Here is a 26,763-nt window from a genome sequence, read left to right as displayed (position 1 = left end):
TGAAGAAACTGAGGTTTAGAGAGGTAAAGAAACTTATGCAAATCCATAGACAGAAATTCCGATTCAAGTCATTCAAGCATTTGTCCCTCTACTCTTCCAACTTTCTGCTCTCACCGGCCACAGTGCAGGAATTCCCCACCCAGGAGGTGCTAGTGGCTCTCCTCAGAGGAAGTTCCTAACTTGGTGGCAGGGGCTGCTGTTATTCAACTATTATCAAAGCATCCCAGAGGAAGCCACACACAACTTCATTAAAAAAACAAAGCATGTAGCACCTATAGCAGAGCCTCCCAGAGAAGCTGTCAGGTCTGAGTCCTAAGCTTGCATTATTTCTCTTTTTATCATCCAGGATTGCTTTTGCATTAGACTCCATCTTGAATTTATCACCATAATTATTAGTATTAGAAAAGTAAAATCACTTTATTTACCAAAAGCACATAAAATATTTTAATGTTGGAAACTGGAGTGTCTCAATGTTTTTTTCTTATACTTTGGTTTAGAGGGGAAAGTACCATTAGAAATGCATGAACCACAGTTACATTGTTATACTTCTTCTATTGCAAGGGGTCACTAGTTTCTTTTTTTTTAATTTAAGGTTTTTATTTATGTGAGAGCATCTTCAGAAGCCAACTATTTTCTGTGTAATGCCTGAAATTTCAAGTTTTGACAATTGAATTGTAAAAAGGACTCTAATTAATGCACTTATCAGGGTTTTTCCACATTATGCATAGGCTGCAGGTGAATAGGGAACATTTCACACTTCAGAGAGGAAAGAGATGGTATCAAGATGGCTGAAGAGGTACTCTTGGTCATCAGGGCTCTTGACAGCTTGCCCATCAGCGTTCTAACCCCTGTTCTCCTGGGTGTGAATTGTTGGCTTTAACCCAGCACATTGGTTTCTCGTCCTCATGCAACAGTAATTTGTATTCTTCTGTATCCTATGTCTTCACGTTCTCCAGAAAGTCTTCTTTGATTAATCCCACCTACCTAATATTCACTCCCCCCATCATTGATAGACTCAAGATTCTCAAGTGTTTAAAAGCACATAGAGGTTGTTCAGCTCCTCAAGGGCACAAAATCCAATACTTTCAAGTACCCGGCTTACAACACTCTACACATGGTGGGCACTCAGGAAATACGGACTGCCTAAATAAGCAGAGGGAGGCCTCTATCAGAATGAAGCCCAGTGTGCTTTGCATAAAAATTGTTAAAGTATGAGGAATGATTCATATTAAAATTACGAAATCTAACCCAGAGTTTCTACCACTTATAACCCAACAGATTTACTCCCAACGGGCATCTTGTTCACTGTAAAAACCTGACTCAGCAGGTTTAAATTATTCCTTTTGAACCACTTAACTTCTGAATTTCTTCATTCAGTGGCTTAAACTAGACTTTAATACTGCCTGCACTCAAAACATTTGCATTTAATTGAAGCAGTAGTATGCTTTCCCGTTGCCATCTGAAACATATTCATTATCAGTGTCAGGCTTACATTCAGAGTTTGGTTATTTATATCTAAAAAATTAAATTCAACAAAAATAACTGAAGGCATGCAAGTAGATTTTTCTACCTTTTTATTGTAAGAATATGCAGCCTGTAGATACACAAATTCAAATCCTTAGTAAATCATGTTTGCAATGACTATTTGTCTAGAGATAAATGGATATGAGTAGAGAAAGTTATTTTAGGAATGATAAGTCAACATGAATTTTATTTTTGTAACGTATATATACATATATTTTCAATATGTGTATGATTCAAGAAAATATTGTGTCTGGCAAATAATTGCACTTCATGTGATGAAGAGATTTAGAGATTTGAGCCTTATAAAAATGTGTGTTTAAAACTGTCTTAATTAAACCTTATTCCAAATTAAAGAACATTAAGGTCCTGTTGTATGCTTCTAACTAGAGGGTTTAAACAGAGGTTAGAGCCCTGGTCAGTTAGTTCAGATAGTCAGTACATTATCCCATAATGTCAAGGTTGAGGGTTCAATCCGTGGTAAGGGCACATCAATTAATAAATGCACAACTAAATGAAACAACAAAGGAATACTCTTCTCTCTCTCTCTCTCCCTTCCTCTCTCATCCTCTCTCTGTCTCTGTAAAATCAGTAAATTTAAAAAATGGAGGAGGTAGCATCAACCATAAAATAAAATGACAATAAAATAAAATACAACATGGAAGTTGGAGATGCCATTGCTGTGTGTGGCTCCCTGGGTTGTCCATTTTATGAAGACCCACGCCAACACGTCTTCCTGTTAGCAGGCCATGCTATTGTGGCACATGTGGGAAAGTTTAATATCTCTTGTTGTTCCAGGATTATTTAAATTAAGAACAAAGTGTTCTCCTAGATCCATTAGTTATTGTGGTAGTAGTTTTAATCAAAATCAGAAGTGTGCTGGCTGCCTTAGGTGATGTCACATGAATAAATGTTGACTTCATGCATCCTATGTCCTGTTGATCAAACCACATTCTTGTCTAATGTATTTGGGAAACAGTTTCTTTCTTCAAAGTGGAAGCTTGCTACTTAAGATTGATGTATTTTAAAGATGGATAGCGACCTTTGAAAGGTATTCATAAATCACTTACAACTGACCCTCAAATACAAAATGAAATGAATAAATGAGACAAATTCTTTCCAATATTAACCCTAACTTTCACCTTAAATACCCAGGTAATCAAAGAAGAACTGGTCTCTTAGCCTAAATTACTAGGAAACATCCTGCCAGTTCTCCTCCCCACTGAATATGCAGATATAGTGACTGAAGCTACTGCTGCTGTTGAAAAGATCACATGTGTTTAACTAGCAAAAGATGACAGGGTGATCAGAAGCCACACCTGGGAGTCATCTGCAGACTAAAGAATAATGAGATGCTATTAAGGATTGGTGGACGCAACCCTTCAGTACCTACTGAGCTTTGTATTCTTCCCTGAGCTGAGTGCAGTGGAGAGGGGGGTTTTAAACACACACAAGAACAACTGCTACTCACGAGGGTTTTTTTTTTTTCATCAACAGAGAAACTATTAGATAGGCCACAGACATAAAACATACTATAAGAGGGTAGTAAAACAAATCAAGGGTAAATCTAATGCTACAGACAATTGTCATTCTTAAAATTCATCACAGGCAGTGATAAAAGGATTCCAGTCTTCAAGGAAAGCTTCTTGCTGGCACTGGGCTTAGAGCTGTCTTGAAGAATGGGTAGGAATCCCCTCGGTGGAGGCGATGGACCAGGAGGCTTCAGGCCGGGAGTTCAATGCAGGGCCACGCTGGAAGCATGATGTGAACTCACAGAGTGGTCACACTTGAACCTCCTGCTAGAATTCAGCTTGCTGAGAAAGTTTAGGATCAGTCATTTTGCATCAGGCCCAGGTGCTTCTCTTGGATGTGCTACAGAGGAATTCATTTCATATTTCTTAAGCAGGGAAATTGTATGAAAGACAATGTTTAAGAGGAGTTGGAAAATCTAGTCAGGAGGCTAATACCATGGTGCTAAGGTATGGTGAGGGTGGTCTGCACAAAGGAAATTGAGAATCAAAAGAGAGTTTATTCTGCTAGGGGCTAAATTACAAATTCTGTAGAAAATGGGAATTATCCATAAAGTTTCTGATGTTATCCATGAGATAAATGAGCAGAATCCTGTTTCCAGTGTAACGGACCTGCAGTTTCCTAAAAGCACCACTGGGTGGTGAACGTGCATTATTTGAGGCTTTAGATTAAACTACTCCTTAGATGAAAGGGATTTAGCTAATTTTGAGAATTCACTTTCTAATTAAATCAACTTATATTTTCTATTAGTAAAAGATAACTTTACAAATTATGTAACTAATTATCTATAGATAGAGAAAACTGAACTATTACTCAGTGGTAGTCATTTCATACATGTACGAACCTGTACACAAATTTGAAGCTATCTGACACTCCCACAGGACTCATTTTATTTTAATTTTTTCCTACTTTCTTACTCAGGAAACTTCTTTATTTAGTATTCAAATAGTGACAAGTATCTTTGGTAATAAATAAAGTTTAACTATTTGTGTGCTTAGAGATTTGGAAATCGTGCTACATTCTAATATCTGAGCTGACCACTCTGGGTTACAGCCTGTATCTTATACTTCATGGTTGGCATAGTATGTTAGATAATATTGTGTCTGGTAGTGCTTCTGCTATTACTGGGGAGATCAATGAAAGTGTACGTAATGTGCACTGTGTCCCTCATATTTTACCCTCCTATAAACGTCAGGAAAGCAGGGCCATGTCTGTTGGGATTAGAACTCTATTCTAGGGCCTGGTATGGTGTGGAGCATACCAGAGTCGACCAGGGGTCGGGAACCTTTTTGGCTGAGAGAGCCATGAACACCACCATACTGAATGAGATTTTAATATTATTTATGCATTATGTCCAAGGTAACTAACCCCATAAGTATGTTTGAATGAATAAACATATTCATTTTTAAAAAACCACATATTTTAAATGTAATTCCTTGAGAGCCATACAACGACCTGTGTATGTTACGCATTATCCAATAAAAATTTGGTGTTGTCCCGGAGGACAGCTGTGATTGGCTCCAGCCACCCACAACCATGAACATGAGTGGTAGGAAATGAATGGATATTATATTTTTATATTTTATATTTTTATATATTTTATATATATTATATTTTTAACATTATTAATTTTTTATTAAAGATTTGTCTGCGAGCCAGACGCAGCTATCAAAAGAGCCATATCTGGCTCGCGAGCCATAGGTTCCCGACCCCTGTAGTAGACCCTCAATGAATTAATGAACCTTTTCTTCTGATTAAAGACAAACAAATATGGTGTCCTTTCTTCCTGATCTCAGGAAATCAACTGCCTAGTATTTTTTTCACCGATAAACAATCAGAGCTTATTTCTATTACCGTCTGAAAATGACTCAAAAAGAAGTGCATACAAAGATAGTCATATATTCTTTTTTTTTTTTTTTTTTTATAAGCTACGGAGCTTTTTTTTTTTTTTTTTTAATATTTATTTATTTATTCATTTTAGAGAGGAGAGGGAGAGACAGAGAGAGAGAGAGAGAGAGAGGAGAGATAGAGAGAAAGGGGGGAGGAGCTGGAAGCATCAACTCCCATATGTGCCTTGACCAGGCAAGCCCAGGGTTTCGAACCCGCGACCTCAGCATTTCCAGGTCGACTCTTTATCCACTGCGCCACCACAGGTCAGGCTAGTCATATATTCTTAATCTCTTTTATTCAAAATAATTTCACACACACACACACACACACGTGTCTGTGTAGTTAAGAGGGCTGGCACTTTGGTATTAATCTCTCTAGATTAAGTCAACAAGATTTGGGTTATGCTGAATTCTCAGTGTTAACCCATGTTTATATTGCTTTTATTTAGCTTTGTAAACATAGGAGGAACAATGGGATAGAATATTTGGATTTGGGACTGCTTCCACAGCAATATTATAAGTGGTAGTTTTAGAGGCAGCCATTTATTGAGTACTTAGCATATGTCATTTAATATTTCTAACAATCACGTAACATTATCAGTCATATTTTATAGATAAACAAGCTGCAGCTCAGATGCAATAAGTTGGGCACACATGGTTAAGGTCCAAGCCCCAGCTGTTTGGGTGAATAGCCTGTGTACCTCACCAGAATGCTTTATTCCCTCTCTCTAATGCTGGGTTGAATTTTCCTGCTTGAAAATCCCATCTAAAGCAGTAAAATATGTTTATTCATTCAAACATACTTATGGGGTTAGTTACCTTGGACATAATGCATAAATAATATTAAAATCTCATTCAGTATAGCAATGTTGGTGTAAATTGCCATTTAACAAAAAAAAAATTCTACTTAATCTATTAGTAATTTGGAAATTATTCACTACTCTCTTATATTATAAAACACTGAAGTGGTTTGACTATTTCCATAGCCAGAGGAAAACTATCCTCTTTTCTAACATATATTATGTACTCAATAATCATATAAACAAAAATCATTATCATCTCATTCAAAATTTAATATAGACACATGATTTGTTAAAAGTGTAAAAACTAACACTATGGAACTGCCACAGCAGCTAGTCTGGATCTGCAAATATTCTTGAAAACACATGAAAGAGACAAGGCGCATTTCTGACGCAGCCTGGCAGGAACTGGCTCTCGCGCGTCCTCCCGGTGGGAATGGGAACTGGACAGTCTCTTTTGGAAGGCGATTTGGCAGTAGGTATCAAAATCACAAAAACACAAATCCTATGGCCAAACAATCCCACTTCTAGCAGTTTATCCTCTAGACACAATGACACAAGCATGAATGCTCACACATACAAGGTACTCTGTGCTTCTACTTTATTGTAATAGCAAAATGTTGGTAAAGAATCTAAACATCCATTAAGGGAAAATGATTAAATAAATTATAGTACATCAGTACAATGGACTATTATGCAGCTGTAAGGATGAGGAAGCTTTTTAGTGCTGATATGGATCTACCTATTTAATCTAGTTAAGTGGGAAGAAAAGGCATGGCAGTGTTTATAGTATGCTACTCTTTATGCCTTAAGAACAGAACGAACACATACTCATGACTGTTATATATATCTGCTTTCCTATGCACAGTATAAGGTCTGGAAGAATATATAAGGAGTTGGTGATACTGTTCCTTCCAAGGAGAGGAGCAAACTGGCTGACAGCCAAGGAGTAAAAGGGAGTGTTTTCATACCAGTTTGATATGTATTATCTATTTTTTTAAAGAAACTTATTTTTTATTTAAAAAAACTTTTTTAAAACATGCATATCCTTCAATTCTGCATTTCAAGTTTTAAGACTTTAACTTGAGAATATTATAAAAGAGATACCAAAGATTATGTACAAAGATGTCCTTTACATCATTATTTATAATGATAAAATAGAAAGGAATCACAAAAATGTTCAGCATTTGAAGTTTAAGAGCAAGAAATATGTGTATATATGTTCACCTTACACATTCTCCTTTGAAAAGTGAAACAAATTTATATGTTCAATGTCAGGGATTCAGATCAAGTCTGTCTTGTTCATTGAATCCAAAGCATCTGACACAGTGCTTGATACATAGCAATCACATGATTAATAATTATATAAAAATTAATAAACAAAGGGACTGGAAGGATATACTCTAAAATGTTAACAATATTTACAAGACATGTTTACTTCTATGATTGTTTTCTTTTCCATATTTTCACAATGAACATGTACTATCTTTATGATTGGGAAGAAATACAATGTGCTATATAATATTGCATCCTAATGAAAGAAAAAAAATTTTTTTGCCATGTCTATATATAGAGGAAAGAACAGATATTTTAATGAGTCCTAGTGAGAATTTACATCTGATCAGCAGTGCTTACAGAAATTCTGGAAAGGATGGTGGTGTTATGTAGTAAGCTAGTACATTTAGTGAGTATTGGAGGTTCATGAGGGGATAATTGTTTTGCTAATTATAATACCACTTTGCACTTTGGAGGGATCACAGAACTAGGATTGGGGTTGAACAAAATTATATGTGCATGGGGCAAAAAGAGGTTTACAGTTGTGAGTATGCAAAACAGTTTATTCTTGTATTATTTATAAATGATTGTATTATCATATTTTCCTTACAAACAACTGTAAACCTGCTTTTACCACTGTACACTGAGACCTTCTTCATAACACTAGACCTGATTGATCTTTGTTTATTCCCTGGTTTTGACTACAGGCATTCGCTGGGTTATTCTTAAGTTGAATTTGTATGTAAGTTACCTATTAAATGCGATTTAGATGTTTGTCTTAGCATAGTATTTATTTTTACCTTTCTGTGCATATAAATACTTAAATATTTGCAAATAAACCTTAAACAATCTTGGATGATGCAGAAGATGATGGACCTATTGGAGAGGGTGGGGCTGGTGCTAGAGTCAGGGTCTGATTCTGCTGCTGGAGTCAGTTTCTTGAAGGAGACAGCAAGGGAGGTTTGTACAGGGCTTTTCTTTTTCTCACCAGAAATGACCCTGTAGCCTTTGGTAACTGCACAGTAAGCTTTGGTGAACTTCTCTGTACTAGAATCTTGCTCATCTAACTTTGCCATTCCTGCTTCAAGAAATGAAAAGCATCAGCTAACTCTTTTGTAGAAAAATTTTTCGGTTCTAGAGTTTCTGGGTCCCTGTTTTCTTCCCTCAATGCTGTCATCTGCTGCTCTAGGTCTTCATTGGTTAGTTCTTTGTCATAAGAGTCAAGTTCCTCTATAATATCATTTTTACTGCTGTCTATCTGCAGTCGATTGCCAATAGCCCTATAGAGCTCCATTTGTAAGTTCGTTAGTACACATTGTATGTAAGTCGGATGTTTGTAACTCAAGGACTTGCTGTATAAACAGACCTGAGTTATAGTCTCCATTCAGCCATTTATATATTCTGTGATCTAAGATTTTATTTCTCCCTGTGCAAAATGAGGCTAATAGGATGGTTGTTGCTGGGTTGCTCAAGGAGCGTGTTTCTACTGCAAGTGAAGAGTGTAGCCCAGTGTCAGGCATATACAAGACTCTCAGGATGCCTCCCTCCCTTCTGCTTCACTTCCATCACTGTGACCTGGGTGTGATTGAAGAATTGAAAGATGTTTTAGTAACAGGGAAGGTGTTGTAGAATTGGGCACCTGAAACCTGTATAATTATGTAAATCAGTGTCACCCCAATAAATACAATTGAAAAATTAAAATAAAAAGTGAAATAGCAAAGGGACTAATTTTTAATCAAATATTTTACTTACTCCTACTAATTCCCCTTTAAGATATGGATCATGCCATTTATGGATGTGGGGGTGGAGTATTGCAGGGGGAGCTGTGACCATCCTAAGGCAACAATGATTCGCACCGACTGGTGCTGATGGAGAATATACACAGAGCCTCTCTGTGACCTCCAAATTCTGTGTTAAGGAAGGAGGATGGAAATCTCCTATCGATCTGTGTTGCTGTGCCTGAGGACACTGGAAAACTTATTACATTAGTATGGGTTTTGGATGTTTGCCTAAAGCCACAAACCTTTTGATGTCCACCTTTGAGCCCTGAGAAATTTCTCATCACTCATATAATTCCCACAAATAAGATAAAGCAGAACTTTCAACAGAAAAACTCTCTGCCCCTTGTTGCTCTCTGACTTCAATTGCATTAAAATTGTTAAAAATACTAATTTCATAAAATGATTTTCTAATGTGTATTCCAAGTAATTTTCAACACCCTCTAAAGTAGTGAGTTTACTTAAAAAATAGAGAATGCTCAAATTTGTCATATTGGGAAGGATAAAATTATTCTACAAGCAATTATGCAAAATTTAACTTTAAATCCATATGTTATAGGTATAAAATTTCAGTATATAAAAATGTTATAAACCATACATATATGACTTGAATAATTTCTTAAGCAACTAAAATGTTGATTATATTTCTTAATCAAGCTAATAGAGTATGAAGAAGAAATATACAAACCTTGAGGGGGATGAACATTTTATGCTAGCAGAAAAAAATTATAGCAATCAGCAATGTTAAAGAAACATTGCCTGCCATAAATCATTTCTGTAATGTGATAATACTGCCTTTTAATACTTTTTAAACTGTTTCTTAACTGCAGTCACTGGGAACAATTTTCTCCCCATGCTGATGAAACTCACAGGACATTTTCCACCAAGTGGCTCTTTCATAAAATGACTTAGCATCACGGGCTTTACATTTTTAATTGATATTGCCCACTATCTCTGCTAAGTTAATAATAATAAATAAATGGCAATTTGCTCAAGAGAAGTATTTAAATGACTCTCAGAATAGAAAAAGAAGACAAAAATTACAAGGATAATTTTTGGCCTTTAGACTAATAGAGTGAATAATAAAAATTCCTTTTTGTCAATGTCAATTTATAATGCTGTCTTTGTTTCCCCCAGCTATGTGCCTCTCTGGAGAATCATTCTTCTATTTGTATTTCTGCATAGCAGCAGTTTGGCTCAGATAAAATATCTAATTCATAATACTGGTAGATGTGCCAAAAAGTCACACAAACCAGAAGGTTAAAAAAAATAATAATTTCTATCAAGTCTGCACAGTGTTTTTGAAGAAGAGCAGATTGTTGTAACTTTTGTGCTTACAATCAAGGCACATTCATCAACAGAGGCATTTAAATGTTTGTGTGTATCTGAGAGAGAAACATAAAAAAATCAGGTAGGAGGAAGAGTCAATATTTATTGTAATCTATGTAACATCACTCAATAGTAGTAACAAAAATAGAAGTAATATTATTAAAATGGTAAGTAACATTTTTGAGAATTTACTATATTCCAAGCAGTAGGGAAACTGCCTTACAAATCAAGATTAATTTACCATATTAGACTCAAATGACCTTAGATTCCTCTAAATATTTAGAAATTTATTGAGGTCTGCAGGGAAACATACCAAAAATAATTTTCTTTGCCCTCCTGGAATGTGTCCTCAAAGGAAAGAAATTGGAAGAAAGATCTGGCCTCTTGCAGTGGCACTAGTTTCTGCTTCTTTCCTATTGGAGATTTTCTTCTTACGTTTCTAGAACAGGCATTTGATTTTATGTTGGTCTCCTGCAATGAGTTGTGATGTGTGTGTGTGTGTGTGTGTGTGTGTGTGTGCCTTTTGCTAAAGCTGCTATCATTGACTGTGGTCCAGACCTCAAAGTGTTTATGATTTTACTATAGAGATACCCAAATGGTGATGAGTCTCTAATACCCTTCTGAAACGTTTGGGAATGGGGGTTAGCAGGGGAAAGTGGGTGTCATAGGATGAGAGGAGGACAACTCCAGCAAGCTCCTCCTATAAGGTGTGGCTTTGAAACTTGTCTCTGGGTCACCACCTGTGTGCAGGGCTTCCTCTGTTACCACTTCTTTCCAGCTTCCTTTGAAACAGTTCCTTGAGGAATGTTTTTTTAAAGAGCTAGGACTAGCAACACACGTTACCCAAACTAAAGCAGCTTGTGGTGGGACAACAGTAACCTTTTTTTCCTTTAATATGACCAGCTGGATGCAAATAGACCCACAAATCAACAAAGCTTCTTTGTGGCAGCAACACAAGATTCCCTGATAGATGGTAACAATGTGGCAGGGCTGGTCACATATTTTAGAGACTGACTTTCTGCCACCATGCCAGCTTAATGAAACCAACCTAGATTACCTGGGATCTGACCACATTCTACATCGTTTATCCAGTTACTTAGCCAACTACTCTCTTAGGTCTCCTTAGAAATCAAAAGAACCAGGTATAAAAAGCAGGATTTAGTAAGAAAGAAACAATAATCGAGTCATATGTTTGTTCTTAGAGCCCAGTTTTGGCTCAGGCTCACCTCCGTTCCACCAGGGCAGGGCCTGGAGAGGCTGTCTTTATCCAAAAGTCGGGCCTTTCTTTCTCCTTACGAAAACACATCATGGCTATTAAACATAACACTGGCTTAGGCATTTTAACTATAAAGAATGTGACATCCTTTTATGCTTTATAAAAGGGGGTTAAATGAAAGACTGTCTAGGTGAGATGGATAAAATTCTTGATAAAATTAAGAACTTTATCAAAGGCAGTGAAAGGGACTGAAATGTGAAATCAAGAGCAAGTAGGCCAGTGCCAGGCTCACGGGAATCACCCCACAGGGCCTGTGAACAGACCCGCGGATGGTGTATTTGCCGTGACAAGACGCGTTCACACCTGCTGCTGTCTCCACGAGCCTCCTCCACCGACTGCTCCTGCTCACTCTCAGCCAATGATTTCACCTCCTGCATCATTGAGAAAACAAGCAATTAGGAGCTCCCACACCTTCCCGTCTTTCTTCTACCAAATCTAAGATGGAGGTCATGTGCCCCCCCACTTTCTTCCCTCCCCTCTGGTCACAGGGGAGAGGGATCCCTGCTTCCCTCTCCACTTGGGCTTCATCACACCCCTCCCAAACACACTGCTCCTGCAGGTAGAGCCTCTTCCTCCTCGCTACTGGAGCATTCCAGGAGCGGTTAACATTACCATGCACACGAATCACCCGGGGATCTTTCCAAATACAGACCATAATTTCAGGGAGGCTGTATTTCCCATCTTTAAAACAGTCCCCTCTTTTGACACATGCATACACTTCCAACACCCTCCACATTTTAAAACAACCTTTTATAGCCCAGCTTTCTGAAAGAGGGGTCTACAGTGTGTCCCTTTTCACTCACGTTCTCTGCTCAATCTATTCGTAGCTTCTATCCGCACCACTGAACTAAGATTGTTCTTGTCAATAAACTCCATTTGCCAAATACATTGGCACTTCTTGACCTGACAGCAGAGTTTCAGAAAGATTACCCCTCCCTCCTTCTGGAAATACTTTCTTTTGACTTCTAGAAAGCCTCTTCCTATTTTCCTCCTACTTCAGTTCCTCACAGTCTCCCTCACCGGCCACTCCTCACCTGGTCAACAGCTTTGATCTGACTTAGGACTCTGTTCTGGGCCCCCTCTGTCTGTAGCCTTTCCCTGAGTGACACTTTCTACTAGTGTGATCGCTGAGGGCCTGCGGAATGCCAAGGACCTTCGCGTCTGCGTCTCCACCCTGCCTCCTGTATCACCTCCCGATTGCTGTCATTCCTGGGTGGCCACCAGGCGCCACCTACAACTTCCTGAGCCAGATGCTGCTACTCTGCTCTCGCTCAGTCAAACAAGCCTCATCAGCCCAGTTGCTCAAGCCAAAAATGTAGGCAGTTCCTTGATTTCTCTGTTTCTCACCTCCCAGATACAATCCATTAACATGTCTATAGTCACTTTACTTCCAAAACCTTGACTGTGTCCACCTTGGTCTCAGCTGTCATCCCCTCATGGACTACAGCAATAATGTCCTATCTTGCTTTTCCTCTACAGTACATTTTGTCTGAAGGTCTTTTAAAACTGTGACCTAGGCTATGCTATTTCCCTGGTTGAAACTTTCCAGTGGCTTCCCATCACTTGTAATAAAATCCCCACTCCTTATTCGGCTTCCAAGGCTTTCCGTGGCCCTGTTTCTCTGACGTCTTCCTGGACCACGTCTCCTTCGCCTGGCCACGCTGTTCTAAGCACCCTGTTTCTTCAAGCAGATTCAATTAGCTTCTCCTTTAGAGCATTTCATGACCTCTCCTGGTTTCCCAGTATTTTCCCGGTGAGCTCCTTATGGTCTCAGAGCTTGTTCTGGTTATTGCCTTTTGCTTCCAAGTTGATCCCTCCTCCCCACCCTTCTGAAAACCACATTTCCTAGCTCCCTTGACAATGGCTTTTGGGGGATTTGACCAATGGGAGATGCTGGAAGGAGGGAAGAAGGGGAAAAAAAGGACAATTCTTCTATTTCCTCTTTGCCTCCCCCTTCCCATCCACACCTCCCATCTCTGCTTCAGGGAGCATTTTCCAGGTGTGCCGAGCTGTGGTTCTCTTCCAGGGTCCTGCCCCCCCAGGCAGCCTCTCCTCTGTCATCACAAGTACTGCTAAGTCTGCCCCCCCCCAGGCAGCCTCTCCTCTGTCATCACAAGTACTGCTAAGTCTGCCCCCCCAGGCAGCCTCTCCTCTATCCTCACAAGTACTGCTGAGTCTGCCCCCCCAGGCAGCCTCTCCTCTGTCGTCACAAGTACTGCTAAGTCTGCCCCCCCAGGCAGCCTCTCCTCTATGGTCACAAGTACTGCTAAGTCTGCCCCCCCCCCGGCAGCCTCTCTATCGTCACAAGTACTGCTAAGTCTGCCCCCCCCCCCCAGGCAGCCTCTCCTCTATGGTCACAAGTACTGCTAAGTCTGCCCCCCCAGGCAGCCTCTCCTCTATGGTCACAAGTACTGCTAAGTCTGCCCCCCCAGGCAGCCTCTCCTCTATGGTCACAAGTACTGCTAAGTCTGCCCCCCCAGGCAGCCTCTCCTCTATGGTCACAAGTACTGCTAAGTCTGCCCCCCCCCCCAGGCAGCCTCTCCTCTATGGTCACAAGTACTGCTAAGTCTGCCCCCCCCAGGCAGCCTCTCCTCTATGGTCACAAGTACTGCTGAGTCTGCCCCCCCAGGCAGCCTCTCCTCTATGGTCACAAGTACTGCTAAGTCTGCCCCCCCCAGACAGCCTCTCCTCTATCCTCACAAGTACTGCTAAGTCTGCCCCCCCCAGGCAGCCTCTCCTCTATGGTCACAAGTACTGCTAAGTCTGCCCCCCCAGGCAGCCTCTCCTCTATGGTCACAAGTACTGCTAAGTCTGCCCCCCCAGGCAGCCTCTCCTCTATGGTCACAAGTACTGCTAAGTCTGCCCCCCCCCCCCAGGCAGCCTCTCCTCTATGGTCACAAGTACTGCTAAGTCTGCCCCCCCCCCCCGGCAGCCTCTCTATCGTCACAAGTACTGCTAAGTCTGCCCCCCCCCCCAGGCAGCCTCTCCTCTATGGTCACAAGTACTGCTAAGTCTGCCCCCCCCCCAGGCAGCCTCTCCTCTATGGTCACAAGTACTGCTAAGTCTGCCCCCCCCAGGCAGCCGCTCCTCTATGGTCACAAGTACTGCTAAGTCTGCCCCCCCCCAGGCAGCCTCTCCTCTGTGGTCACAAGTACTGCTAAGTCTGCCCCCCCCCAGGCAGCCTCTCCTCTATGGTCACAAGTACTGCTAAGTCTGCCCCCCCAGGCAGCCTCTCCTCTATGGTCACAAGTACTGCTAAGTCTGCCCCCCCAGGCAGCCTCTCCTCTATGGTCACAAGTACTGCTAAGTCTGCCCCCCCCCAGGCAGCCTCTCCTCTATGGTCACAAGTACTGCTAAGTCTGCCCCCCAGGCAGCCTCTCCTCTATGGTCACAAGTACTGCTAAGTCTGCCCCCCCAGGCAGCCTCTCCTCTATGGTCACAAGTACTGCTGAGTCTGCCCCCCCAGGCAGCCTCTCCTCTATGGTCACAAGTACTGCTGAGTCTGCCCCCCCAGGCAGCCTCTCCTCTATGGTCACAAGTACTGCTGAGTCTGCCCCCCCAGGCAGCCTCTCTATCCTCACAAGTACTGCTAAGCAGCCCTGTCCATGGCTCCGGTTTCTGCCAGTGGGTCTGGATATTTGCGCCCCAGAAACATCCCTCTCTCGTAGTGGCTTCCTGCATTCCTAAATCTGTCACTCCATTTGATTCTCAGTCCTTCCATCACCAGTGCAGCTACTTCACTGTGTTAAACTCATTTGTTTGAAATACCGAGAGTAGTTTCTACCTTTCTGGCTGGACCAGCTCCGACCAAGCGGCGTGCCCGGCCCTTGGGCTCCCCTCCCTGTCCCCAGGGTGGCTCCCCACACAGCCACCTATTTTGAGCCTCTTTATTGCACTTCCTCTTCTTCCTATTTTTCTTCTTTATTTTTCTTTGTTTGGTGCTGTCTTGTTTATCACTGTAGTCCCAGGGCCTAGAATTGTATCTGATATGTAGCTGGCATCAATAAATATTTATTTAATAAATGAATAAAAAGAATGGACTGTGATCTGGCTAAACAGAAAACTGCTCAAATAGGGAGGTGATATGAATGAAGTGAATGATAATCAGGCTTCTCAGTACAAACTGCAGGAAAATGAGAGAGAGAAATAGGCAAAAAAGAAAGAAAAGAAATATGTTACCCTTTGAGAAGAAAGACAATTAGAGGGGAGAAGGAAACATTTTTAAATAGCTATTAATGTGCTAGTTGCTTTATATATATGATTTCATTCTGTTCCCATATCAACACTATCAGTTCGACATTATCTCCATCTTACTGATGGGGATACTGAGTCCCTCCCTCCCTCCTCCCCTCCCTCCCTCCTCCCCTCCCTCCCTCCTCCCCTCCCTCCCTCCTCCCCTCCCCTCCCCTCCCCTCCCTCCCCTCCCCTCCCCTCCCCTCCCCTCCCCTCTCGCCCTCCCTCCTCCCCTCCCTTCCCTCCCTCTCTCCCTCCCTCCTCCCCTCCCTTCCCTCCCTCTCTCCCTCCCTCCTCCCCTCCCTTCCCTCCCTCTCTCCCTCCCTCCTCCCCTCCCTCCCTTCCCTCCCCTCCCCTCCCTCCCTTCCCTCCCCCCCTTCCCTCCCCTCCCCTCCCTCCCTTCCCTCCCCTCCCCTCCCTCCCTCCTCCCCTCCCTCCCTTCCCTCCCCTCCTCCCTCCCTCCTCCCCTCCCTCCCTTCCCTCCCCTCCCTCCCTTCCCTCCCTTTTTATCAGGTGAGAAGTGGGGAGGCAGTCAGACAGACTCCCTCATGCATCAGACCAGGATCCACCTGGTAAGCCCACTAGGGGGCGATGCTCTGCCCATCTGGGGCGTTAATCCATTGCTCCAAACAGGAGCCACCCTCAGTGCCTGGGGCCATATTGCTTGAACCATTTGAGCCATGGCTGCAGGCGAGGAGGGAGGAGAGAAGAGGGAATTGAACTCAGGTCTTCCACATGCCGGGCTGATGCTCTACCGCTGAGCCAACTGGCCAGGGCCAGGATACTCAGTTTCTAAAAGGTTAAGTAACTTATAGAAGATCACGCAGCTGTAAAATGTACAACAGGCTTCAAGACCACAACATCCATCTGCCTGATTAGGACCAGCCCAGGAAAGTACCTCGTAGCCACAATCCATACCCATTCTTACATTTTAAATACAGAAATATAAACTATTTCTGAAGCACTTATTTTATTCTATTAATCTATCGGCCATCCCCAGTGAAATAATTTGAGGTTATTTTTTCAAATTGCTTCCCAAGTTTTTCTGTCCTTTCCCACTCCCTCCCTCCCCTCCCCAAATAAACCGAAAGGCAGACCATCATCCATACAACGAAGTAAATAACAGTGGAGCTGTCAGCTCGATAAAGTGGGCCTTGGGCGTTTTCTTCCAGGCTGACCTCGGACTCTGCTGATCTTAGTCTGACTTAGTCTCCAGTAAGGAAGGGGTTAGGGGAGATAGGTCGCCGCCGTATATCAGCAGCATCCCAAAGAGCACGAAGTTGTTATTCAGGTATGTGCTCCATATGGTATCAATAGAGGAGGATGGCCTCGTTTCCTCCACACGCACCGGGCCCTTTATTTGTGCTAACATCATCTCTGTTTGTCACAGCTCATTGCAGAGTCCTCTTACCTTCTTAAAGGAGACAATTGAGCTCTCAGTCTTGTCCTTGATTTTCTGCAGTATGCCAAGGTCTGGAAATGGAAGGAAATGTTATGTTACGTGGTTTATAAGGAAACTGAGGGAGAAAAGCCCAAAATAGTAAAGGAAATAGTTTTTTCCCAGTGCTAATTTCCCTTGTTTGGTTGATTCAAGTCAGGCCATTAACATGGCTTTGACATTGTTTTTCCTTGATCCGTTCTTAAAGAGTTTTCTCTATTCCCAAACATCTTGCTCTCAGAACACTGAAAACGTACAGCAAACAAACAAATCATAGAAATTAAATAGCAATAAAACTGTTGTTGGTTTCATATAAAAAATATTATCCAGTATTTAAATGGCGATTATTTCCAGAAACTTGGCAATTGTAACCATACAAATGATGAAACTGATTCCAGTCACCGTCCGTCTTTGTTTGGAAAGGAAATACCAGTAGTGTTTGAAAAATGGATTATTAAAGACCTTGGTTTTCTGAAGGTGGCTCATATGTTCTATTTGCTAACACAGCATCTTGTTGGGGAAAAAGAAATAATAAGTGCAGCTTTTCCCTACCCCAGATTATTTTCACTACAGATCTTTAGAGCAGGAAATAAAAAACAGCTAATGGCTCATGGGGCATGTGGAATTGGTTTAAGCGAAGCCGAGCCCTGGTCCTGCTGACCGCCTCCTCTTTCCTGTGCTGTTTTGTCTGTGCCGGCCTTAGAATATGTCAACAGATCTCTTTTAAGCTCAGATGGGAAAAAAGGATGGTGATTCTCTCTCTTTCTGTAAGAGAGTAATTTGCAACAGATGTGCTTTTTTAAAGAAAGGTACAAGTTTGTCTTGGAAAATACTGGCAGAGAAGAAGAGCCTCTGGATTTCCCGAAGTCATCCTTACTTTGTTCCGAGACATCACAAAGAGCGTTGTTTTCATAACACCAATGTGATTCTTTTCTCACAGAATTTGATTGTAACTCAAAATAAGTGTTTGGGAAGAGTCAAGTTTAAATATCTAAAACAATACCATATATGACTTGATGGCTGTTTGACAGTGACCCGAAAGGAGCCGAATTTCAGTTATGAGTGTTGGTTAACGTCCCAGGAACTCTTTTATACTAGTCATGAGACCTGACCTTCTCCAAACCTCAGCAGCCTTATCTGTAAAATAGAGAAGCCACCTGCCCCTGCAATCCAAGTAGAAAGACAGATGAAAAAAACTCTATAAACCATGAAGTCCTTTACAAAGGTAAATGGGTAAATGATTATTTTCATAACAAATCTATTCAGGAAAAAATCTTTGGGGGTTCCACATCTTTGTGTGCCTTTTTGTGTATATAATAAAAAGAAACTTTTTTTTTTTTAATTAAAAACTGCTCTAGTAAATAGATTAGCAACAAAGCTTGGGCTCTTTAAAATTAAATAAATTCCGGCCAATTCAGCCATGAGGCTTGTTGAAGGACAAATGATTGGTTCTAAGGGGAAGTTTTTCCGCATCGGCAGTGACATTTAGAAACCACATGATGAAAGGGTGTGCCTCACTTGAATGACTGTGACTAGCACGACCTAGGAAGTGTGAACTTGCTGTAGGGAATGCTGTCAAGTGCTCATAGCCTTCTCTAAACTCTCCACTGCCCTCTCAGCTCTGCATCTGAACTCTGGCACATTTGAAAACGAAGCAAATGATTTCCAAAGAGGTTTGCAAAAACACATACATGTACACACACCCTTGTTCTTTAGAAGTTAGGGTAAAGAAGAAACAGCCTAGCATTTGCTGTTTGAATTCAGAAATAAGCTGGTGAGCTGGTGCTTGTATTCCTTATTGTCACTCAAGCTTCAACCACTGAACCCATAGCTAGAGCAGGAGCCATTCCTCATGTCCCCAGCAATGTCCTCGCACAGGCTTTCAGGTTGCTCTGCAGGGCAGGGCTATGCCACAGCCCTGCTATCTCCTCTGTAAAACGGCTAACGGAGAACCAAAGGGATTTTAGGACCCACCTTTTAATGTTTTCTGCTTTTAAAAAATGAGGTGTAAGGGCAGTGACTTGTCCTAGGCCACCATAGTCCTGTGTGTGCTTTCCACATTTTCAGAACCTTTCCACAATCTGTGCATTCTGACTTTACAGAAAACCGTGTGAGGAATACACATTCTTATCTCAACCCTGTCCTGTCCTGGGTGAAAGTGTCATTCACTGTATTTGCCTCTCTGGCTTTGGGAAAAGCAGCCTCACAGCTTCTGTAGAGGCTTCTATCAAGGTTAGTCTGGAGCCAGGCCGATGGGCCCGTTCACTTGGGAGTCCCTTCTAAAAGCAGAACTTCTCGCGAGACCAAAGCCTGACTTGGGATAAGCTATAAAGCCACTCACTGGAAAGTGCACTTCCTGCATGCTGGCAAGAAGATTAAGTCAAAGGTTTTGATATTGATATATAGTCCTAATCTTTTAAGAGCTTTCAAGTACTAGCAGGACAGTTAACAGAAGTTTTCTTAAATCATTAGGAAGAGGGAGATTTGCAAGTCACTTAAGACCGACATGATGAGGGGTTTGAGTAGCAAGAAAGTTGACGTCAGGGAACTTCCTCCTGACAACAGGTATATCCCTGGATGCTATCTGTAAGGTTTATTTACATTAAATGAAAACAAAATATTTTATGTACAGGTTTTAAGGTAACAAGATTAATTGACAAGTTTTATTTTTGCCTTGGCTTTGTCATCTTTCTTTCTGATCCAAGATGTTTTATTCCCTTCCTCACAGTCACGGCAAGCTCTAGGAGTCCTCCTCGCCTCCCCAGACCCGGAGTGTCTCTTCTGCAAGTTTTCCCTCCTCGTTTCCTCCCCTTCTCCTTTCTCTTCCCCTCAGACTCCACCTTTTTTTCTTTCTCCCCCTCATATCTTCTTGCTCTTCCTCCCTTTCTTTTCCCTTCCCGGCTTTCAATATAACCCTTACTAGTGCCAGCTGCTATTTCAAAAATGCCTTTGTTTACAACTGTTTACGTGGCCGAGCTCAGAGGACACCTTTTTTTTTTTTTAATTACTTTTTATCACAAGACACTATTATAGGCCCAAAGTAACAATACATTGTAGGAAGAACAGATCATTTTATAGTGTTAGATTTTACATAGGAAAACTCCTAATGAAAAAACAAATTCCTGAGGAATGTGATTCTCCCCCCATCCACTCCTCACTGTCAAAAAACAAAATTATCACCTGACCTGTGGTGCACAGTGGATAAAGCATTGAATGAGAATGCTGAGGTCACCGGTTCAAACCCTGGGCTTGCCTGGTCAAGGCACATGTGGGAGTCGATGCTTCCTGCTCCTCTCCTTGCCCTTTCCTCTTTCTCCCCACCTCTCTAAAATGAATACATAAATAAATAATTAAAACAACAACAAAATTGTCAACAAGTCCTGATTCTCGTGGCTTATTTCGTGAACTATTTAACAATCCATTACATTTGTCAGACACATGTCCTCTTACCAGTGGCCCTAGGGTTGAGCATCTGCATGGAATGAATATGGCTGGTGCCAAATAGGTTGTTCTGTTACTTCTGGATTTCAGTTCTGCTACAGTTAATCACCATGTGTCCCATTTCAGAAAAGGATGGTGTCCTCATGAGGACGCCGTTAAAGTTACATGCAAGCTGTGTAATATTAAACTAACAGCGCAAGGCATAAACCAAATATGATTTAAAAGTGCATTATAGAAAATGAGCTCGGAAAAGCAAAGCTACCTTGCACAGAGGAAACAAAAAAATAAGACCAGGTAGATTCTCATTCGGCACAAAACATGTGCAGAGTCAGCAGAAGGGAAAAGAAAAGATCTTCTTAATGTAACATTATAAAGAATCTACCATCATTTTCTAAAGCGGAATCTGACAAGCTAACATTGTGTCATCTGAGGCAAAACTAAACATGCATCGGAGATGTCATACATTTGGGAACTCTAATGTTTGAAAATTTTGTTTTTAATAAGCAAAAAAGAAAAAATAATTAAATTATTTTAATAAGAAATTGTATCCATTACTTGAATGCTACTACTACTGCTAGTAATAAAAATTATAGACAATTTATACCCAGTATTGTACCAAGGGCTCTACATGTTTTATTTAGTCATCTTAATAACCCTCAAATGTAGATGTTTTTGAGAATTGCTTTCCATTTTAAGAGAAAAATATACTGTTTTAAGTGGTGTCTGTTTTCTTAACCTGGAATGAATCTCAGAATCCTTTAATGTCTCAACGGAGGGTCCCTATTTTTCAGGTTAATGTCAGGAGAGGAGCCAAGGCACCAAGTAACCTGGCTGGTGTTTGATATAATAAGAACTAGGACTCAGAGATAAAATTCAGCACGTCAGGGACCTCCGTGAGTTGCTAAGCTTCTGTGAGAACTTGAGTATTCTAGATTTCAAGCTGAAATGTAGTTTTCTGTAACTGAAAAAGAAGGAATATTGGCACAGAGAAAACATTTCATCACTCTGTGTGCCTTTATTCAACTTATACCTCTTATCGAATTTATTTTCCATGGGCTATAGATCCGAGAGGAAGTTTGTTTTGTAGGGTATTTTACTGAATGAATTAAGAGAGTTGTGCACCAAAACTATCTTTAGCATAGACAATAAATCACATCAAACAAAAATATTTAAAACACAACTGTACACTTTCTGCTATGTGAGGTTAAATTTGCTCACCAAAGAGCTACAGTCAGTAATAAACTATAACAATCGTCTCATAGCAGATATCAATCTTGTCGCTCACCTTTTGCCAGAAGTTACTTAGCAAGACTTTAAAGGAAAAGCAAAATGATACTCAAGATTAGTTCGTTGGGGTGAAAAATCTGAATGCTTTTTCTAGGAAACACTAAGGTAAACATATGCCCTGGTTTGCTGGGACGGTTCCGTTTTAAGCTAGTCCTAACATAAGATTTAACAACCGCCCCCCTCTACACACACACCTTACACTCTTAAGACCATCTCTGTCTAGAAAGTGAAACATTAATTTTATAACATTAATACTGTATTTCAAGAAAACTTCCTACACACCTGCTGAGATTGATACAGCACAGGTGTTAAACAGGTTCATTTTCTGCAACAATGACCACACTGGCAGGGCCCTAACTAGCCTGAAGGAGAATGGCAGGATGCCGCTGATGCAGGAGGAACCCACCCCAACACACTTCCAACACCTAGCACGTTGGCTTCTCGTTTGGACAGAATCAGTGAATGGGGGCATCTGTCATTTAATTTGAAAACCACTGGACAGGATTCTCCTGTTGCTTCTTTAGGTCTTTAGATTTTCCTAAATGTCTCAAAGCCAGGAAGTAGACACTTCTTTAGAAAAATATAGTTAACTTTCTGTTGTGATAGTAAAATAGGTGAATATAAAAGAAGTCCTGTATTTAAAGTTGCAGTTATTGATGTTTTACGGACTATTTAAAATATAACAACAAGACTTTAAAAAATTATATAGAATCATTAGAAAAAGTTGTACGATATAAATCTCACATATTCTCAGATTTATAGTTATAGCTCGTTTTTATGGGTAATTTTTTTTTTTACATCTTCAAAAGAAACCTTAATAATGCATTTTTTAAAAAACAACCAGTGTCACTACCAAGCCTTTGGATGATTAACTACCCTATGATATTTCTTTCATCCAAGCTGGTTTATAAAGGAAAGCAAAAACGACAATAAAAGAAATGTACCAATTTATTCTATACTAATAAAGTATTGAACATTAGTGAAAAAAGTATGAAATATTGGAATGCAACACAGAGCAATTCCATTACCCACTGCAGTTCTGGGTCATATACTGTATATAAAGAGTAATTACTTCATTGGTTGGAGACCACAGTGGAGGAATATAGAATTTGATGAAAGAGATTTTAAAATAAAAATTTTATCCCAAAGCATTTGCTTTTCAAAACTTTGCCAACATTACAGACCATCTTATTTTGGGTTTTGGTGGCCATGGGTGAGGGGTTAAGGTGAAAGTGCAGAAGAAACAAAGAAAATTAAGATTTTTAAAACTCTTGAGCCAGTAATTATACCTTAGCACTTTAGATTTCAAAGTGGCTACTAATTATAGTCTTTGAAATGCCTTAACTAATACATCTTATTCATGCAGGTCCTATATTTAATATTGGCACATTGCAAAACAGAGGTAAGCAAAAGTAGGTTTACAGTTGTTCATATGGAAAAAGACATGCAGCTTATGATTATTACAATAATTTTGTTATCTCCAAAGAATGTCACAATGGCACAGTAAACCAACTTTTGCCCACCCCTGAACTGAAATTCAATCTGGTAGATTTTATCATATCTTTCACTTCCCACTTTTGAATCAAGTTTTTGGATTTCACTTTCTTGCTAATCATGGTGTTCACAATATTAGTTTCTAAATGTTAAGTCTTGCCTTGTTTAGGTCATGGGGATTCTGAGTAGGAACTTCAGGTTTCCTGGGTAGAGAATGGAATGACCTTACAGCATATACCGGAGGGGACAGACTCTGGAGTTGGCCAGTCATAATTCTAATCCAAGCTCTAGCTGACTTCCCCGAGCATCAGTTTTCTCTCCTGTACAGTAGAGACAAGTATCTACACTGTAGAATGGTTGTGTATATTACAGACTCTGGAGTTGGCCAGTCATAATTCTAATCCAAGCTCTAGCTGACTTCCCCGAGCATCAGTAGAGACAAGTATCTACACTGTAGAATGGTTGTGTATATTAAGTGAGCACTATACAGAACTTAATAATGAATGTCTATCTGTAGTGTACTTCTTTCTAAAAATAATTTAAGATAGGTTTAGATACATAAAATACCTTAAGAAAAAAAAATAAACCATGTAAAATAATGCTCAATGAATACCAATTCATCTATTTCTTCTACCCACATTCCTTTAATAACGACATTGGAGAATATGAGCGTAAAATTAAAACACAATTGCAAAAAATTTTAATATTACAAGAAGGTATGAAGGTAAACTTCCATTACTTTTAATATTTTGACACAGTCCTTCACCTTTTTTTCCAAGCTACTCATTGCAAAAAAAAAAAAAAAAAAAAAAAAAGGACCGGTACCGGTCCATGGGCCATTTGGTACCGGTCCACAAAGAAAGAATAAATAACTTACATTATTTCTGTTTTATTTATATTTAAGTCTGAACGATGTTTTATTTTTAAACATGACCAGATTCCCACTGTTACATCCGTCTAAGACTCACTCTTGACGCTTGTCTCAGTCACGTGATACATTTATCTGTCCCACCCTAAAGGCTGGTCCGGGAAAATATTTTCTGACATTAAATCGGTCCATGGCCTAAAAAAGGTTGGGGACCACTGTATAGAGGATATGCTCTATAATACACTTACTTCTTGCTTTTAAAATTTCTATTACATCATCAGCTTTTTGTTTTCATTAGATATTCTCTTAAAACAATACTTGGCGATTTTGTAATAGCCAGTCAATTGTATGTACTATGTTAGTAATCTTTTCTCTTCGTTATTATAAACAGGACTGCAATAACTTTTTTCAGAAGCTTATTGTATATATTGGAAATCTCATTCCTTCACTTGTCATATTTGTTGCTAACTTTTTTCCCACTTAGCCTTTAAAGTATTTTTAATTTTATGGAGCTATTGCTATCAGTTATTTTCCTTTGTGATTTCTTTTACTACCTGTATGTTTAAAGAGTTCTTTCTTATTCCAAGGTCAGTAAATAATTACCTATTATTTTCTTGTTTTTATAATTCACTTAGCTTTTTGCTTTTTAATTAGTCTAGACTGCATTAGAGCTATTTGAGGCAGATGCCATGGTAAATATGGGCTGTCTCAAATAGATCTGAGAATCTATGTATTAAGACAGAATTTAACATAATTTCCCCTAAATAGTTAATACAATTACCAGTAACATAATACTTCCTCCTTTATGATGGATATGATGGTGCTTTATCATACAACAATCTTTTTAATGCTCATCTTTTCATTTTTTAATTACTTAAGTATCTGGTACAGTAAATACCTTCTCATTATTCTCTTCTACAAAAGTTTCTTGGTTATCCTCATTTATTCTTCCAAATTTTAAATATGCTTTGTCAAATTCTGCCCATTTCAGTCCACTCCAAACATTTGGGATTTGTTTGCAGTTAACATTAAACCTGTGTTTAACTAATAGAAAAGAATATATTATTTTAATATTCAGTGTCCCAATGCAGAAACACAGTCTTTATATTTTTTTATATAGATTCTGTACATTTCTCGGTGAGGTTATGCCTAAATATTTTATTGCTATTATGAAGGAAATATTTTTTATCATTCCAAACTGGTAAGATATTATCCTCAATAACTTTCACTGTATAACCAGCACACTTCAACTCCAGCTTGATTTATTCTGTTTGTAGAAAAATATTTATAAGGGCACTTTATACACATAAATGAACTTAGCCAATGCTTGAGAGAGAACACTGAAGGCCATGAAGATGATTAGAGCAGACCAACTTTGCAATTAGGCAAGGAATTAGGAGCCACTGGTTATTTATTTTATTCTAAGGTATAAAATTGCATAGGCAAAATTATGCATTTTGTTTTATTACTGGGGAGGGAAAAAAGACAAAAAATTGATGCACCCAAGTCTGTAATGACAAGTGAAGGACGACAATTTTTGAGGAGTGAGGACTCTGTGAGTAGTTTTTTCTTATACTGTGAGCGTTATGCGTCTCATCTACCTCACTGTCTGACAGTCCACTGTGGTGTAAGCCAGATGAATAATGTAAGCAATAGCTCCCGTGGGAATGAAATTAAAAACAAAGCCTCAAAGTAACGTATCTATGGATCACGTTATCAAACCGGCCTCCATGCCGGCAGCCCCGCTGCAGCCTGCTGTCCTTGGAGGCTACACACACACCTGTCAGTCACGTGCCCTCGGCTTCTGAGGTGGCAGGACGCCAGCCTCAGCCAAGTGTTCCCAGTGCAAAGTGCTTTAGACTCTTCTGAAATGAAAGTCAGTATGTAAATGTGCAACATGACGACATTCTCCTTCTCGCTTCCTGGCTGCTCCGGCAAGCACTGGCACACGAGGCCTCAGTGTTCTGGCAGTGTGCAAGTGTTCAAATGAAGTTAAAGTCATGAAATTAAATCTACATTTTCATAGATATTCAAGCTGGCATGGAGGAATGGAGTCATGGAATCAGGGTTGGATGGTCTCCACCAAACAGCCTAGGCAAATGCCTGTGATGCCAGGCTACTAGCAGAACTTTCAGTCGTGAAAGGCCACCATTTCTTCCTCTGGGTCTAAAATTACAAAACGTACACACCTCCCCCAGGCTCACACCACTCTCTGGGTGCTTTATGCCCAATCCCCATCCACCCGTTCCCTGGAGCACACCAGTTTGCTTAAATCCAGCATAAGTTTTTAAAAAAGAGCTAAGTACAAAGAAGGGAACAAATGTTAGAACCTTGACTAATATAGCATGTGCTAGTGATCTGAAGAGGGTGCCAGGCTTACAGTGTATCTCATCTATCTAAGCTGCTCTTCTAGGAGCAGCTGTGTCCACACAATGGATTTCAGTTGATCAGGTCAATTTTTTTTTTTTTTTGGCAGTTGTCATTGCTCACTGGTCCTCTCATTTGTACCCAATATTCTCTGCTGTTGAAATGTATCTGGAGCTAAGACCAAAGTTAGGCGTGTGGGTAGTGGGGTCAGAAAACGGCCTGCTGGAGAGTCATGGT

At 40.2% G+C, this 26,763-nt stretch overlaps 1 protein-coding gene across 6 annotated transcripts in view; it reads left to right on the top strand.

Moving 5' to 3' along the window:
- Window positions 1–26,763, top strand: part of MCTP1 (multiple C2 and transmembrane domain containing 1) — a 579,350-nt gene that overhangs the window by 539,333 nt on the left and 13,254 nt on the right. The gene's annotated exons all lie outside the window — the stretch shown is intronic.

This window comes from Saccopteryx leptura, chromosome 4 (assembly GCF_036850995.1).
Source record: "Saccopteryx leptura isolate mSacLep1 chromosome 4, mSacLep1_pri_phased_curated, whole genome shotgun sequence".
Lineage (NCBI taxonomy): Eukaryota > Metazoa > Chordata > Mammalia > Chiroptera > Emballonuridae > Saccopteryx > Saccopteryx leptura.
The sequence above is the reverse complement of the archived record's forward strand: the minus strand, read 5'-3'. Positions and strand labels throughout refer to the sequence as shown.